General features: G+C 34.6%; 1 protein-coding gene across 5 annotated transcripts in view; it reads left to right on the top strand.

Moving 5' to 3' along the window:
- The window catches only part of MGAT4C (MGAT4 family member C), an 889,611-nt gene that overhangs the window by 98,275 nt on the left and 772,148 nt on the right, over window positions 1-19,188 (top strand). For all 5 annotated transcript variants that reach the window (XM_054664568.2, XM_054664567.2, XM_016923940.4 and 2 more), the window contains exon 2: window positions 11,081-11,113. The gene's annotated coding sequence lies outside the window, so the exon portion shown is untranslated. The remainder of the gene's footprint in view (window positions 1-11,080; window positions 11,114-19,188) is intronic.

The following is a 19,188-nucleotide window of genomic DNA, read 5'->3' as shown; positions in this document are numbered from 1 at the left end:
GATAAAATTTTTTAAAAAGTTAAGGACATGTTAAGTCTAAGAATTAAAATAACAATTTTAATTGGGGTAGTTTGGCTGGAATACCTCACTAAAAACATTATTTAAAAAATTAAGATATGAAGGAAAACAAATATGTGTGAGAAGAGAATCCAGAAAAAGGGAACAACCAGATCAAAGACCTTCAGGTGGTGTGTGACCTTAATGCAGTTTTGAAATTATAAAGGCGGAGTAGGCAATGACTGAGTACAAATGTTGTGGTAGATGAAGTCCATGAGGAGAAGAAAGTCAGATTATAAGTAAGTTTACAGAACAAATAGAATGCCCTAGCATTCACTTTGAAAAGGAAAACAGTGATCAATTAAAGCCTTTTCAGTAGTGTGGTATTGTGATCTGTCCTAAGTTTAACCAGGGTCACTCTGGCTTCTTTTTAAAATAGACTAAAAAGTAAAAGAAAAAGCAGAGAAATAGGTAGAAGTTTATTCTAAAATTTAGGTAAGAGACTTGGACTAGTGTGCAAGCAAGAATTGCTGAGATATATTTTGAAAGAAATGCCAGTAGTATTTACTCAAGTTGTGTATGTGAGAGAAAAATAAAAGACTAAAGGAAGTCTGTTTTTTTTTTTTAACTGAGCAACTGGAAGGAAAGAATTGTTATTGACTGTGTTGGTGAAGACAAAACAGGAAATTTTAGGGGTGGATGTGAAGGTCTCTGTTCTTGACTTATTAAATTTTATATAACTAGCTTATGTAGTTGTACAAGTAAGTTTGGAGTTCAGAAAGGATTAGGAGCTGGAGACATAAATTTGAAAGGCATCAGTACTGGCATGGAATTTGTCTTCGAAACTGGATGAAATCACTTAGGGGAATCAATATAGAGATACAGTTCAAAGATTGAATCTTGAGGTAGCTTAAAATTTAGAGGTTTTCTAGATGATTTAAGAAAAAAGTAGACTGAGGAAACGTAGTCAGCAAAATAGAAGGAAAACCAGGCCCGTGTGTTATTAGGAAAGAGGCCAAGTTAAAAAAAAAAAAAAAGTATTTTAGTTGGCTAGACTCATCAATGGTGCCAATTGCTTCTGATAGGCCAAAAAAGGTGAGTACTGAAAATTGACCATTGGATTTAGCACTGTAGAAACTAATTTTAACAACAAAATGAGCAGTTATGCTGGAGCTGTGGGGATAAAAATTTGATGATAGTTGGCCCAAAAGAAAATAGGTAGAAAAATATTTAAGGAATCAAGCGAAGCAGCCATTTCAATGAGTTTTACTTTATTGATAGAAGAGAAATGAGATAATAGCTGGAAAAGAAAGTGGGCCAAGATAATTTGTCTTTATAAAATTGGCAGGTTTTTTTTTTATAGAATTGCAAGTTAGCTTGATGTTGATGGATATGATCCAGTTGATGGGAAAATTTGATGGTTCAAGAGAGAGATGGGAAAATTATTAGAGCAATGCCCACGAGAAGGAAAGAGATAAGGTTATGTACACAATAGAAGGACTGTATTTACTTAGGGTCCAGTCCATGCTAATAAAATACATTAGAATATTCAAGTATAAATGTGGGAAAATGGATGTGAAGAGACAGTTTTTGTAATTTGTCTTTTAAATGATTTTCTTTCTTCTGTGAAGTAGAAAAAGTGGTCACAGCAGACAGTGGATAATTTTGAGGCAAGAGGACATAGTACAGAAGACTTCTATATAGGTACAGTAAAAAAGTGAATGAATTAGGATGATACAATGTGAGTTAGTGCTCATGATCTTAAAGTAGAGTCAGTCCTGGGTGTTTGGTTTTCCCTCCAGGCTCGTTCACTGGTGGAGGTGCAGATGAATAGTATGTGGAGAACTGTTTTCAATCATTGTTGGGGTGATTTAGTTAATATACTATACAAATAAGATAGGAAACAATGTTGCATTTAAGGAAGTGATTTTATAGTGATTAGCAATAAAATTTAAGCCGGATAATAAGGGAAGTATGAATGTTGGGCGAGGAAGGAGACATAACGAAAAGTGGTAAGGTTTCAGTGGCTTCAAAAGATTCTTGGAGCTGGGTTCTAAGAGGGATTGAGCTGAAAAAATAGAAAATTATAAGACATATTTGAAATTGAGTTGTTAGGATAATAGTAATTGTTAGTAAGCCAACAGTGTGGCTTACTGTAAAGTCATGGATACAATCACAGAAGTTAGTTTTGGAGTTAAAACGGGGACCAAGATGATTGAGAAGAAGAATGGAGAAGCTAGGTCTTCAACTGTGAATTAATTACCACAGAAGTAGTTTTGGAGAGAATTACAATGAGTAAAGAACTAAGATTATCAAAGAACAAAGGAAGGGGACTTTTGATGACAGCAACAGAGAGAGGCTTTTTATAGAAAAGGTAAAGACAATTGTATGAATATCTCTTCAGGATGGTTAATACAAAAAGACACTTACCCACTTTGGGTAAAAACATATAAAGTATGCAGAAGAAAGGTTATCATTGGAAAATAGCCAGGTTTAAGTTGGAGCAAGTAAGTGTGACAGACATTCAAGGAAGAGATTAAGGATATAGTCGATTTTGCTAATAACTGAACTTAAGAGAAAAACATGTAGGTGGTGGGAGGATGAACAGTCAGTTTCAGAAGAGATGTTGGAGTAGGATGAGATTTCAAAGATTATATGATCTAATCTTTTGTATCTGAAGATACAAAATAACTTCTTCATAGTATAACTAATATTTAGTCTTTATTTGAGTATTTCCTGTGACTGCCTTCTTACAAGGTAGCCCATTCAAAGAAATGACACATTTTTCCATGTTCACAAATACTTCCATTGACCCCAAAATGAAATAGAAATCTATCCATCACAGATTCTTCACGATTATGATTCTCCCTTGCTTCCTTGTGCTGCTTCCAGGCAATTATGTCTGCTCAGCTTTAACCATCAGATTTGAACTGGCTGGCTTCCGTGTCTACCTCCCCCTTTCCTTTCTGATGTGGAGTGTTTACAAATTTTCCAGTTACTTCTTTCAAATCATTGATGATTTCATCAACTGAAATCATCACCTTAACAGCTACCATCATCACAAATGATTTCTACAAGGAGGGGCCCAACTCACTGACCCTCTCTCAGGATTAGTCATCTCCCTAATACTTTCACACTCTTTCTTCACACCCAGCATCTCTTCATTTTTGCATAATACTTACTATTACTGTGTTTAAAATATTCTTGACTCCCTTGTTCTAATCTTGCACTCATTAGGCAAGATGGAAACTCTGGACAAAATCCCTGAATAGCAAAGCATCCTAAGTAGATTGGATTCTCTACAGTTTATGTAGAGAACCAAACTCAAGTGGGCTTTCCACAAAACACACAAAAAATCATGTTTCTTCAGCAAGTTTACTCGGCCAAGTTCCGCAATTAAATAACATCTTATACACACTATTTAAATGTTTTCCTACTCCTTTCCTCCCTCTCTTAATCTCAGCATATTATTTCACTTCTTACCAGAACAAATACAGCAGATGGTAACTACATAATCTTTTTGCTACCATATGTAAGAACTGACCTGCTGCCTCTCTGTCCCATCAGTTCAGGCTACTGTATAATAGAATACTACATATTTGGTGACTTCAACAACAATCATTTATTTCTCAGAATTCCAGTGGCTGGAACGTCCAAGATCAAGGCTCTGACAGATCTGGTTTGTGGTGAGGGCACTCCTCCTGATTTGTAGATGGTGGTCTTCTTTTGTATCCTCATGTGCTACAGGGCAGAGAGAGGAGAAGCAAGCTCTCTTGGGTCTCTTTCTATGGGGGTTATTAATCTTATTCTAGTGGGCACCACCTGAAGACATAATCACTTATCAAAGGCTCTACCTCCTACTGCCATTACATTGGGGCTTAGGATTTGTATATATGAATTTTGAGAGGAGGGCACAAATATTCAGCTCATACTATGCCCCTTTCCATTAGAATGAAGGACACGCTGCTCCGATTCAAGTTCAGCCCCTGCACATACATTCCCCTCTACTCCCACTGTTTTTAGCTGTTTTTGTTCCTGAGTCTTCAACATCTTAATTTCTGTCACAGTCTCCTTCTGATCAAACATGACCTCGTATCCCTAATCTTAAATAAAACATAGCATGCTTTGTCTTGACCTAATATCTCTTGTTAGCAATTATTTTTAATTTGTCTTTTTATTTCAATCTCCCTTCATAACTAGCTTTAACAATAGTTTTTATTTTCTCTTTTATAAAGGCAACTTAAACTTTCTCAACTTTCATTTAATTTTGCCACACTAGAGTTCTGATTCTATGTCACCAATTAGTAACTTGTTGCCAGATCCTACATATTCCCATCCTACCTTAGCTGTCAGCAGTATTTTACAGAATTGACCACGACATTTTTCTTGAGAGACTAGCCTCTTGATCTCCACGTGTAGTGGATACATATTTTGTAAAATTCAAGTGAACACAATATGTAATTCTCTTTATTTTAATTTCATTATTTTTTTCATAAACAGAATTGTCTTCTAATTACATTCCCATTTTGCTTAGAGGCAGAAAAACTTAACTGAATCAATTCCAAGTAAGTTCAGAGGTTTTAAAGGATTCTCAGGCATTTTGGGTTTTAATTCAGTTAAATCAAAATTGTCTCCCCCTCTTCTTCCTTGCTTTTTGGATTGGTTTAACTTCTGGAAAGTTCATACAGTACAATTATATTAGATGGTGAGGCATCTGGGAATCAGCCTTCCATTGTCCTATACTGACATCTATTGCGATGTACAATCATGTCTCACATACCCACCACATTGGCATCTGTTGAGGTTTCTGTATTTCCACCTGGTTTCTTGACATACATTTTACACTACTCTTTGTTATAATGTCTTCTTATCACAATCACAGACCCTTTCAACATCTGCTTGCTTTCTCTCAGCCAAACTTTGTGTTTGTTTGTTTGTTTGTTTGTTTTGCTCCTCTTGTTACTCGGGGATCATAGGATACTTGCTATGGCTGCCTTGTGCCTTCCCCTTCTTTAGCAACAAAAATACATCTTAACCCTTTTCATTGGGTTATTAGGGAATTCTAAAAGCATAATTCTTTACACTGTTCCAGAAATAATTAAGGGAAAATGTGGTATTTTTAGAATTCCAAACTGTTCTGTGGGTTCTGTCAATATCTCATGTACTTCTCAATGATAGCAGAAAATACAATGAAAAGGGTCTCTTCTTAGATCCCATCAGTTTTTAAGTATTTCTCTCTAATGCATTTTCAACCTTTCTTTATACTGGATAGAGTAATTATCTTTTAGTTATAATGAGAGGGAAGACTGATTTAATTTTTCATTCTTCCAAATCTTCGTCTATTATGTCAGTAATATAGCTTTTATTAAAATGAAAAAGAGTTCACATCTCTACTCTGTACTTTCACTTAATTACAGCTGGCTGGGCTGGGGGAAAAGGACCACATGTTAAAAATGAAGCAATTTGATGGCTGAATGGTTAATCTGCTCATCCTTTTTTTTTGCTGGAGAAAACAAACAAAACATAAATGCTGAATATGTTAAAACAGGGGTCTCCAAACCCTGGGCCACAGATCAATACTGGTCCATGGCCTGTTAGGAAACAGGCCACACAACAGGACCTGAGTGGCCAGAGAGCAAGAGAAGCTTATCTGTATTTACAGCTGCTCCCCATCAATGCATTACCACCTCCTGTCAGATCTGTCTTGGCATTAGAGTCTCACAGGAGTCCGAACTCTAGTGAACTGCACATGCAAGGGATATAGGTTGCACACACCTTATGAGAATCTAATGCCTGATGATCTGTCACTGTCTTCCATCACCCCCAGATGGGACTATCTATTTGCAGGAAAAAAAGCTCAGGGCTCCCACTGATTCTACATTATGGTGAGTTACATAATTATTTCATTATGTATTACAATGTCATAATAATAGAAATAAAGTGTGCAATAAATGTAATGCACTTGAAACATCCTGAAACCGTATGCCCCCACCCCGGTCTGTGAAAAAATTGTTTTCCACGAAACCAGTCCCTAGTGCCAAAAAGATTGGTACTGTTGTATTAAAACATTCAAATGCATTGATGAACTAAATAGAAAGTAAAGAGTATCCAAGGCATAAGTAAATGAAAGGATAAAATGAAAGTGACAAGCAGAATGCTGATACTGGTTTCCACCTTGAAAGCCATTGCACATTCTAGTAAACTTGAGTTTTTGTCTTCATATATTTTCAAAGCACAAGATATAGAGAGAAAATGTCCAGTGGTGGCTGAAAATAGAAAATCAAAAACATAATCCCTGCATAAACCTAGGCCCAGCAAATGGCCTAGCCCCTCCTTCAAGCGTAAAACAGGAATAAATGTCCACTCATTCAGGGTTTTATAAGGAGCTATACCTATCTTGACTTCTAGTGCTGAATGAAGGGGGAAAAAAGTAATGCTTCTAGCTAAAAAACAGCCTTTATGTTGGATTTCAGCCTGAATTTCCTCAAATTGTGTGATGTGAAAACCTTAATGCAATACTACAGTTTAAAGTGCATCTAGGTTGGTATAGCCCCCAATCCCTAGCAGAAACAATTGCATTTTTTTTCCCAGAAGAACTTGTCTTCAGTCACCACAAGCAATTATCACAAATAAAACTTTAGAAATATAAATTTATACTAAAGAAAAATCACAAAACACCTAAGGAAACAAAGTGCCACAAGCTGGAGCCTCCTAATATGGGAACAGAATAACATAACTAAAAAACAAATATACTTCATAGGTTACAACAATAAACGAAGGTACTTAAAAAAAATAAGAAAAGGGCAAAAGAATTTTAAAGAGACTAAGATGATTCAGCAAAAGACTCAAGAGAATGGCTTGATTTTGAAAAATTACTATTTTAGGTCAGTGTCCCTGGAAATAGACTCTTAAATATGGATTAACATACAAGAAATTTATTTGGGTATTATTCTCAGAGAAAACCACTGTGAAGGAAATAAGAGAAGCTGGATTGGGCAGAAGGCAAGGGAGATGCAATTGCAATAGAATCTTCAGTTGATAATATCATAAGCTCTGAAGTTAATCACTCCTAGAACTACTACTAAAAACCAGATATATTTTTAGTGTCTCTATTATACAGAACAGCTACCACCCCACAGACTGAATATAATAGTTCCAAGTGAAAAATGAGATAACAGGCTTAAAATTTCTTTAAGAACTCTAAAAGTTCTATACAAATGGGTTATTTTGACATCTACACAGGAATCAAAAGAACAGCCACTGGAATCAGATAATCTTACTTCACTGCTGCCTTTGACACTCACTAACTAGTTGACCAAAAGCAAATTACTGTCTCTCTGTGACCAGTTTTTTCATTTCTAGAGTGGCATTAATGATAGCTGCTTCATAGAAGTGCTGTGGAGGATTAAATAAAGTGAACACATCTGAAGAATAAGCACAACATCTATTATATAACAATAGTTTGTTAATAGCGGTTATAATAAAAATATTTTTTAAAAGGAAGAGGAGGATCATAATCCTTAATTTAGATTCTGCCTTAAATTGTCTTATGTTTACTTAGATATCCTCTTTAACCCACAGTCATGTGCAGAACCTAATTCCTACTCCAAAAACACAACAGTATTTTACTGGAAATTTGCCTTTAATGAAATATTCTGCAATAGCAGGAGATCCTTGACTCTTTTTCTGGCTCTTTGTATGAATTTATGGTAGAAAAAAAATTGCTCATCTGATCTTTTTATGTCAATATATCACATATTTGCACAGAGACACTATTTCTGGGGTATTTTAGAATACGTTCAAGCTGATTCCTTTTATCCTACAAGTACACTGACAAAACAACAGCTTATAGCATTGAGATTTGTATTGGCAGAAGCATTTGCTGTTAATCAAATACTCTGTAGCATATTTGTACATGTTTTTTCTTCTGTGCCTTGAAAAAGATGATATGACTTTATTCCTGTGTTTACTTTTTATTTCCTACCCTTAAAACAATTTGAGGTGCAGTTTCTTAATTTAATAAATTCCCTTTTCTCTGGCCCTTTCAAAACAGCAAAATTACTGCTAATTTTAATCTATCAAGTAGCAGTTGGCATAAATATTATATGGAATTCAATCTACAAGTTGATTTCTTTACAGTGATAAACAAATACTTTGTTTTATTTATGTTCGACCAGATTTATTTGGTTCTTCTTTAATGAAAATCTGGGGCTATTTGGCTCCTACGATAAGCTGTCAAGATGAAAAATCTATGCTGTAATGTCAATTTGAAATGCTTGTGGTTCAAAGGGTATTCACAGCACATGATTTATTTTTCCATCACCTAAGATTTAAAAAAGAAACTATGCCATGATTAATATCAAAAAAATGAGAAGTGATTTATTTTTACAAATTTGTCTTGAACAGTATAAAGCATGTTATTTCTGATGGTGCCTATTAGGAACAAGAGCAATTGAAGTCTGTATAAACATTTTAAATCTCCCATTAAAAAGTCAACAACTTAGAAAAAACTGGAACAGATACTCTACTCCCATCTAGGGGAATGATTTCTTAGATATTAGATGAAGTGTTGTACAACATTTTTTCAGGGCTTTTGTTATGAGAATAAGTGTCCATTCTTCAAATGCATATCATCCTTTTAACACATGATTGTTTCCACAGTTTTTTTTTGTTTTTATATTTAATATATATGCATATAAATTTGACAAAAATAAGTTAGTTGAAATAAAAATTAAACAATATTTAAATAGCTCCTAAGTTTCAAATGCCCTCTCAATTTTGGAAAATAACTTATAGCAGTTCTTAGCATCAACCTAGGAAAATCTTTAGAATTAATCTCCCAGTAATCTCACACTATTCTATTCAGAATCAAATCTTTTACACCTGCCTTCAGTGAAGGAAGTGTTTGGCTTTATTAGTTATAAAAGTTTATTTCCTTTTTTAAAAAATGTTTATTTTTTTTGAATTTTTGTGGATACATAGTAGGTGTATATATTTGTGGGTTACGTGAGATATTTTGATACAAGCAGGCAATGCATAATAATCACACCAGGGTAACTGGGGTATCCATCACCTCAAGCATTTATCCTTTGTGTTACAAACAATTCAATGATACTCTTCTACTTATTTTAAATGTACAATTAAATGATTTTTGACTATACTTACCCTGTTGTGCTAGCAAATATAATAGCATCTATCATTGAAATTTGCACAGAACATCAATTCTCCTTACCATCTTTTATGTGTCTTCTTGCAAAATCACTTTAGTCTTGTTATATTTTAACTATAAAACCTTATTTAATAATCAAGAGTTATAGTTAAGTGCAGAATTATTCTATTACTAGAAAGCTACATGTGAATTAATCATTCTTATTCTTTTATTACAAGTATATAATCATTAAATAAGTAGGTGTATTTGAATTGATATTGAAAGGCATCTAAGATATAATGCTAAGACAAAAAGTAAGTGAGAAAACAGTGTATTTTCATAATTATGTAGTGGTATCTATACATATATTTGTACACTAGACGATAATGTTAAAACACATTGGTATGTATGTAGAAAAAAGTGTGGCCTAATATGCAGCAAACTCAACAGTAGTGAGCGGGAGTATAATAAATATTCATTTCTTTTGAGACGGAGTCTCACTCTGTCACCCAGGCTGGAGGGCAGTGACGAGATCTCAGCTCACTGTAACCTCTGCCTCCCGGGTTCAAGCGATTCTCGTGCCTCGGTTTCCCGAGCAGCTGGGACTACAGGTGCTCGCCACTATGCCAGGCTAATTTTTGTATTTTCAGTAGAGACGAGGTTTCACCATCTTGGCCAGGCTGGTCTCAAACTGCTGACCTCTGGTAATTTACCAGCCTCAGACTCCCAAAGTGCTGGGATTACAGGCGTGAGCCACTGCAACCAGCCAAACATTCATTTTTTACATCTTTGTATCTTACATATCTTTGTGTTTTTCTTTAATAGCCGACATTTCTATAATAAGACATGGGAAGAAGACAGGCATGTAGACTCAAATATTAATAATGAATAACTCCACAAGGTAGAATTAAAACGACCTTAATTTTCTTACTTCTTGACTACATTTTAAAATCTATGTTCATAACAAGAGTTATTAATTTATGTAATACAAAGTAGAATCATTTTAGTGGACTGATATTAAAAAACTTTTCTCATTTATTGCATAAACACATCTCACTCCTCATAGACTTTTTCTATGGAAATATGATTTTATAAATATAGTTAACTTTTATCTGAATAAAACTTATTTATCAATAAAGAACATTAATTGCATGAGCATTGTTAAATCACCAAAGTAAATCTAGTCCATCACAACTAAGTTATTACTTGGCCTTCTCAAGAGCTTCTTCAGTTAAATTGCATGAGGATTGAGAATTAAGTGAGTTTTTTGTTTGTTTCTTTTTTTTGTTCTGGTGGTCATATCACTACTTTTGTGTAATGTTACAAGTAATGGCTGTGAATAACAACATAGATCTTTTCATATATAATATTATAGAAATACATTATGAACAATGATTTCCATGTATATAAAATAATGAAAATAATAAAAAGTTTTAAAAAGTATCTGTAAGCCCTTGTTTTAGATCACTTCTCCCTTTGTTTCAATAACATGCTTTAATAATCACTCTTTCTTAAGAACTATGTGAACATTTAGATTTTACTGTTTTAAAATTTTTGTATCATTAAGTATGCGTGCTTTATTTCCTAACTTTTTTACTATTAATATCTTTTTTTTTAAACTTCTGGCTTTCCTTTGCCTCTTCAATCCTCTCTAGCAATATATAAGATCTCTGATAGCTAATGGTAAATCTGAGAACATTTCCTGGATTCAAGCCAATCATAACATCTTTAAATAATGTTTATATATTGCAAGCTTGCCAGCTACTTACCAGGGCATAACAAAAGATAAATATACACTCCTCTACTACCACCACTAAAAGAAGCCAAGTCATCTGACTGCCAGTGACCTAATTTTTACATAGCTGTTTATAATTCTCATCATCATGTTATAGCAATATGATTTATTAATCCTTCTGGCATTTTTCTCCTTGACAGCTTCTCAGCTGCTGTTACATTCTACTTGGATGGGTAAGTACTATATACTATTTTAAAAGTGCACATCAAGTTTTATATGTTGAGCCTTTATTTGCTTTAAACACTTAGTGTCAACTAAGGTGGAATAATTTGGATTTAACAGTATAAATGATAAAAACTATTGTTAAGGGTTCAACATAGATGAGAATGAAGAAAACATGCATTTGAAGATGTGATTACAATAGAGCCTTTCAATATGTTTAACTTAGGGTGGGTTAAAATGTAATTCACGTCTTAGTTTTTAAAGGCCATAGGATTTTACTTCAAATGGAAAATATACTTTTAAGTCCTCTGCAGACTCTTAGGTATGTTCAAATACTTGTGTATAGAAGAAATATTTTTGCTATAATATCTAAAAATTTACACCTTTGTGGACAACATCTCTACGTTTTCAAATTAATTTTAAATTGTCAATAATTAGCTATAATCACCAATACAGGTGGTACTTATTTATCTTTATATGTAACTACCACACTTTATTTAATAACAATAAAATTCGACTTGATGTTGCATGCATATTAAACAAAAACAATAAGAACAGGACAAAAATATTAGAAAGGAATATGCACATATTAACAAACATCCAATTAATAATTCACTACAGTTGTACTCTAAACAAGGTTGTGTTGCTAGAACGTATGGCAAAAACAGGAGAAACATTTAGATTGTATAGTTCCCTTTGTCCAGTAAAAAAATCAACCATTTTTGCTTAATGTGAATAGACACATTTCTTCATTCCAGTGAATAAGAAGGAGTTTAGGCATGTAAAATATATTAGGTAATATCGTATTGTCAACCACAGATTTACACAGCAATGTTATTCAAATGGACAATTTACATTTTTGGATCTCTATCGGACCTGTCACCTGCATATTGACGTTCCATCTCTATAAATTTATGCCTTAAGTTAGAGAAACATTTTTGTAGAAAATAAAGATAATGTGTATTCATGTGACTTCCTTGTGACCTGATTTTAATAAACTTTTTCTTAAATGTTAGGAGGAAGACATAGCTATATTTATGACATTATCTTGCTCAAATTTCCAATGTTTTAAACTGTCTTTTGTCAAATGATAGATGATGTTTCTGTTGTAATTATCTGAATTTTTGAGATGAGCATTTGAAGGAGCTCCAGTTTCAATTGGAAACGATCCATAATCTTTAGACACTGGACATTCTTTTGTGAAGGATTTGAAGTGTGATTATATATTTTCTCTAATATTCATAAGTATTCTATCATATTTATTCTGGAGGTAAAGCAGTTAATTCCTAAAAGTCTAGGAAAAATGCAACCATAATGCAACTTTCCACATTTGGAAAGGTTGTTTGAAAAGCCAGAATTCTTCAGCATCTTACTATAAAGTCGTAATTTGTGCCTACCGTATTTTAATCACAAATGTGACAACAGCATGGTTGTATACAGAATAAAAAGGGGGCGCTGGGCCGGGCGCGGTGGCTCACGCCTGTAATCCTAGCCCTTTGAGAGTCCAAGGAGGGCAGATTTCCTGAGCTCAGGAGTTTGAGACCAGCCTGGACAACACGGTGAAATCCCATCTCTACTGAAATACAAAAGAAATTAGCCGGGCGAGGCAGCATGCGCCTGTAATCCCAGCTACTCGGGAGGCTGAGGCAGGAGAATTGCTTGAACTCAGGAGGCGGAGGTTGCAGTGAGCCGAGATCGCCCACTATACTCCCTGCCTGGGTGACAGAGAAGGACTCGGTCTCTACCAAAAAAAACAAAACAAAACAAAATAAAACAAAAATGGCAGGGGGCGCTGATGTTTTAGCCTCCGTGTTTATCCCATTTTTGTGGAGTCTTTAATGTGGTCTGGTCTGACTCAAAATCATTGTCACTTTCACCCAAGTTGTTTAAGGCTAAGGATGTGATATTCTTCACTGAGATTCAGAGAACTGGTACGTAACTAACAGAGAACCAATTAAGTAACAATTTTCACACAGCTCCCTGGTCATTAAAAAATAGGGAAAAGGAGGAAAATCTGGTGTACTCTAGCTTCTAAGGAAGTCAGTTCCTCAGTTTAAGTACTTTCTTTTACAGCATATAATAAAGCAAATAAAGTGCTAGGCAATTCCATGATATTCAGATATTTTGACTTTCAAAACACTAGTTGTGAAGCTATTAATCACTGTGAGAGATCCTATTAAATTCAGGTGATGTTGATTATTTTAAATGGACAGATAAAGTTTTATGTATTGTGTAAAACATGATGTCTCAAAGAACTTATACATTGTGAAATGGTTGAATCTAGCTAGTTAAAAAAATGCATTACCTCATATAGTTATCATTTTTGTGGTAAGAACACTTAACATCCGCTTTCAGCACAGAAGTACAGAGTAGAATGGTGGTTACTAGAGGCTGGCCTGCTTTGGGTGCAGTAATGTTGGGAAAATGTTAGTCAAAGGATGAAAAGTTAGAGTTGGATAGGAATAATAAGTTCAAGAGATAATGTTGATTTTTAAGCTTTCAGTATATTAACAAATAACTTATGTTGACATTATAACATGACATTTCACCAAAATCAAAGGCTGTCTTTCAAACATAGCACATCTTATTTTCATTTTGAATGTCACATGAATGAACTAATATGTCACTCCAGCTACTGCATGTATTATGTAGAAGCTCAGGTAGTTATTAATAGTTATTATTAGTGAAAAAATATCATAATCAACCTATACATAATGCTGCTGTTTAAATACCCCATATAATATGGTAGGCCAGAGGAGGTAGGGGTCCCAAAAGATGGCTCTGCAAGTAATAACAACAAATTTAAAGCATTGGATGACCCAGTTTTTGAAACACTTGCTATTGAGCAAAAATCAGTTTCAGAAAATTATTAGAGATGCCTATAATTTTATCAATGACCAATTGCATCATTAAAGCATTACAATTTGGGGAGACACAACAGTGCTGAGGAGGTCATTAAATAGGTGTATGCATCCTGAAGTCAAGAATTTAAAAGAATCATTGGGTGTTGGAGTGCTCATTTGCCATAAACTATTTTGAACCATAATTAATAATGAAGTATTCATTTTAAATCATAAAGGCAACATTTCATACTTAAAAGATATATACATTATATATATGGTAAAATCTATGAAAATGTCTTTTTGTACAGGTTTGAAGTTTTTCAGTATGTTATAAAAGTTAAATTTATAATGCATGGGTATTGTATCGAACAAATACATGTTCAAATTAAGGAAAAACTTTGCTTTCCTATTTTAATTGTTATCTAAACAAGACTTACACATACACAATTTGTGAACACACAATTTCAGGAATCTTTTCAGAGAGAAACAATTTAATTACATGCTTTTTGCCTATTTACCAGTGAAATTTAAGGCAGTTGTTACATTTTATTTGTATTACAATCTCCAGAGAACTGAAAAATGTTACAATGGCACTTTAACATTTTAATTGAAATACTTTAAAAATTAAACTGTTAGAAAAAATGATAAGGAAAAGGAGACTGTCCTTCAGGGATTGACTTGTGTCCCCCCCAAACTCATGTATTTGTTCCCCAATGCCATAGAATGTCACCTTATTTGGAAATAATGCCTTTACAGAGGTATTCATGTTAAAATGAGGTCACTAGAGTGAGCCCTTGTTCGATATAATAGGTACTTATTAAAAGGGGAAATTCAGATATGCAGACTTACTCAGAGGGAACACAATGTGAAGAAACACAGCAAGAAGATGGCCAGCGACAGACAAAGAGCCCCCGAGGCTGCCAAAACCAGGAGACAGGCCTGAAACAGATCCTTTCCTGGAACCTTCAAAGGGCCATCTTGATTTCAAACTTCTGGCCTCCAGAATTGTGAGACAATAAATTTCTGATGTTCTTAGCCAATCAGTTTGTGGCACTATGTTTTGGCAGCCCTAGAAAACTAACACATTATCTTAACAAATGTTTCTTGTCTAAGATAGACATTTTATTTCCATAACATCCACAGTGGCTTAGGGAATTTATGTAGGAAGTCATACACTGTAATTATTTATTTATAAATTTCTGAGGAACAGTGATGAAACTAGCAACATTAGTTGTTTGATATTCTTAAAATTCAGAGTAGTAAGAGACAATGTTGTTAGTCAATTGATATAAACAATACTGAATAAATGTTGTGTGATGTGGCTATCATGTATAAAATAGTTGTACAGATTTGAACATGAATTCAATGCCAGTATTGCACATATGTCTCTGTATTCTTCTCAAGAAACACGAATAATTAATAGGATGACACCTGGGTTTAACACCAGCATATGGTGGACCTATATTTTCCATATGAATACCATATGCTCCCTACTAAAATATATCAGACAATTTTATGTATACCAACTAGTAAGGACCCAGTTTCCATCCCTTTATAACCTCCAAAGCCAGAATGAGGAATAGACATTTGACCTAGAGTTAATTTTTGAGGTGTGTAAATAAACCAAATTAGGTAACTGCTTTTGTTTTTATTTGCTACTCTGAGGGAACAGAGTAAAGCAATGCTGAGATATGAATAGAGATGTAGAATCTTTTAGTAACAACAGCCAATATATTCTGTTTTAACAAAAGCTCTGTTATTATTTTATGGTTGACTCTTGATAAATCCCTTAAAAACTATTGACTTGGTAGGATATGATACTTTGGGAACTCCAGGTCACTCTTTGAGGTGGTCTTGATAGTGTGCTATGTGTTCACAAAATGTATTAAGATATGGGAAAATAAAGCATTTCAATATATGTATTTTATAATGTGTGTGTGTGTTTACTTTTTCAGCAAGTTAGTTCATTACCAAGAAAAGGCCCCACAATAGAATTATAAATCTTCAATCTTTTGTTGGCATCTACAGGATGGGCCTCAACTTCAGACGTTTAACTGCTGTAAGGACACTGGCTCTGTTTTACTCTGTCCTTTAGGATCTTTGGGAAAAGATGCATGCTCAGAGTCTTCTCTGGCCTGTAGCAATGCTACAGTTCCCTCTTTCGGTTTGCTCCCTGCTTGCTTCCTGTCATGCACAGTTAACAGTGCCCTCCCTCCTGCTGTCATCCTCATTTCTCTAGTTCTTGAGCTCAGTGCTGGGAGAACAGAACCATTTCTAAAAGATGACTGCAAAGTGCTAAAGTGCTCACCCAGCCATAACATTCTTCTATTTACTGTCCTTGTTATTTATGTTGATATTTGCTTAATCTAGGATGTAAGAGCTTGACATATGGGGTGATTTAGCAACACCAGGGAAATAAATATTATCCACAGTTCTATCACTGAATGACATGAGATTAATAATATCTGGGCTAACCATTCTACCTACATCAAATGTCGCAATCACAGATTTGAATATTTTCCTTTAAAACATACAGTATTAGATTTCATTGAAGCATGGTGTGCTACATAAATAGACTTAAACAATCAGGGACCCAGCTTGGACCCTCTGGCAAACTGTGTGTGTTTTTTTGTTCAATCTTATGTTATATAAAGCCTTATGGTCACTTTAAGGCAAAAACAGTCCCAATTCTGCAAAATTTGAATAAACCACCCCATAGAATAATCAAATTCTGAACCTGATTTGAAGTGTTTTCCTCCTGCTCACTAAGGGACTGTAATGTAAGGCAGATAAATGATAGTTCAGTCTTCCCTAGCTCCCCAATCCATGCTAAACTTGCTAGCCAAAGATTCTTCTGAATCTACGGTCAAGGTAGGGGAGAGAAGAGAGGAAAGTGGATAAGAATATTTTAAAGGTGAATCCAAGCCTTCTGAGCCAGATGAATTGTTGTGGTCTACTTTTTTTTTTCTTATGGTGCATTTCTATGGCTGTCTCAAATTTCTCAGATTCCCTCTCTCTTGGTGTAGGCAGGGCCTCTCTTAATTATGTTTCTTCTAATTAATCCTCAAATGTTGACGTAATGCTCCAAAGCCTTGACTAAAATCTTCATGTCCTGCAAGGTCATTCTTTTTGACAAGATTCTTTTTTAAATGATTACAGGCCAGTGTGCTTCCTGCTAGATCCACACATGGTGCATCACATTCTTGCACGTTTGACACATCATTGGGGCAAAACTGATTATTTCGCACTTGCCACCTTCTCTGTTTCCCCTTTAGTTTTTCAAGCATGAGTCAATAACCATTCTACATTGGCCCCATACCTATCAGCAAACACATATGAGATTCTTGATTGGTCAAAGTTTCTCTCACCAACTTGGGATTAATTTTACCCTCCATTTTTTGATGTGAGTATGTAAGTGGGAGTATGAGGAAGGGCAGAGTATACAACTTATTGCTCAGCTCTCTCCAAAGACATCTTCCTTAAATATTATGGTTTATTATTTCCCAACTCTCAACCACCATGTATCTTTGATGTGAGTGAGAGGATTCATTTTAATTATCTTCTTGAATTTCTATAAACAATGCCTCTATTTTATAATGACTAAATCCAAATTTCATTTTTAACATGCTATTATATCAGTTGATAGTCTAGAATTGTGTTTCATATTTTAGAATTTTCTTCAACTAACTTATGAGTGCCTTAAGGTCGTAAATCATGTCCTGTATTTAATTTTTTTCTTATTGCTCCTGATCCAGGTAAGCCATCTTTAATAATTTTGGATGGATGATTGAGTCAGACTTTAAAAGGAGATATAGGGAGTAAGGAGCTATATCATGATGGGAAAAACTTGAATCATGAACAGATGACATAGATGTTAATATTAATAGGACCTAATTGGGGTAGTACTTTAAAATAAACATTACATATAGAACATTGCAGTAGTTTAAAATGTCACCAGTTCTTTGACTTTCCTTCCCGTTAGGAGGTCAAGTCTGTTTCCACCACCTTGAACCTGAGGGCTTTGTAGGACTGTCTCAATAAATACATTGCAGAATAATTGATATTGCATAACTTTGAGGCTAGATTATAAAAGGTCATGCAGCTTCTGTAGGTCTCTCTTGGAACACATGATTTGGGAGACTTTAGCTACCAAGAAATCCAGCAACCCCGAGGATGTCATGTAGAGAGATAACAAAGCAAGAAAGTTGGAAAAGTTTACATTTAATCTTAAGTCATATTTAGAGAAAATGGAAAGAAATCAGGATTTCTTTGTTCTTTTCCCCCACCTGTCCACCATCATAATATTTCTCAGTCCAAGGATCTCTCATTTGCAAAATATTTTTAAATTAAGACATGTTTTATAATGAAAGATCAAATTCAAGATCCCTCTGTTAAGGATCCCAAAAGACCTAAGGTTAAGTTTTGTAGACTCTCTCAAAGAGTCAAGAAGTCTTTTAATGATGCCAAGGTTGTTCCTCACAGATAATCTCTGTAAAATAACAGGAGATCTAATAACTTCAAAGACTTTCCCCACAACATCCTTGAGATCTGTGAGTGTGTATTTTTTCTAATAGAAAGAATTGCACATTAATTCATTGAAAACCCACATAGTTTTAAAGAAATTTTATCAGGTGGGAATGCAAGAACAGGGACAGTATAAATTTAAAAGGAAGTTGGATTTCAGGATTTCTGTGAGCAGAAAGCTAGCTGCGAACACTCAGCTGCAAACACCAATCACTTCTTATGTAAAAGGAAGGATGATTCAGACAACAAAATCAAGACCCAGAAGGCAGACCAAAGGGGTATGATAAATCATTCCTAGGCAATAAGACTGAGCTATCATCAAGAAACTGGCAACATGTACTCAGCTGGATTTCAGAATTGCTATGAATCAGTGACTCTGATTGCCTCCCATCTTACCTATTTTGAACGGAATTGTATCAGTTCTTCTATATGTGAGCGATCATTGTATGTTAGCTATATGGTGGGCAGATAACTTGTCTCTTTAGATCATAGATCTACGGGTTGAGAGAAACAGCACTGAAGGAGCTGTACTGAAACAACCACAGGCACAGAGCTTCTTACGTGCATGGATCTGATTTAGATAACAGGATACTAAAACCTCAAACCTGAGTGTGATATTGCAATATATGAGACATTTGAAAGTCTTGAGAGGGAGTGAGTGTATTTTGCATGTAGTGAAAGTATAAGTACTTGTGATACGAAGGTGGACTGTGCCCTCA

This window comes from Pan troglodytes, chromosome 10, assembly GCF_028858775.2.
Source record: "Pan troglodytes isolate AG18354 chromosome 10, NHGRI_mPanTro3-v2.0_pri, whole genome shotgun sequence".
In the NCBI taxonomy this organism is placed as follows: Eukaryota; Metazoa; Chordata; class Mammalia; order Primates; family Hominidae; genus Pan; species Pan troglodytes.
Note: the sequence above shows the minus strand (reverse complement) of the source record. Positions and strands in the feature narration are given on the sequence as shown.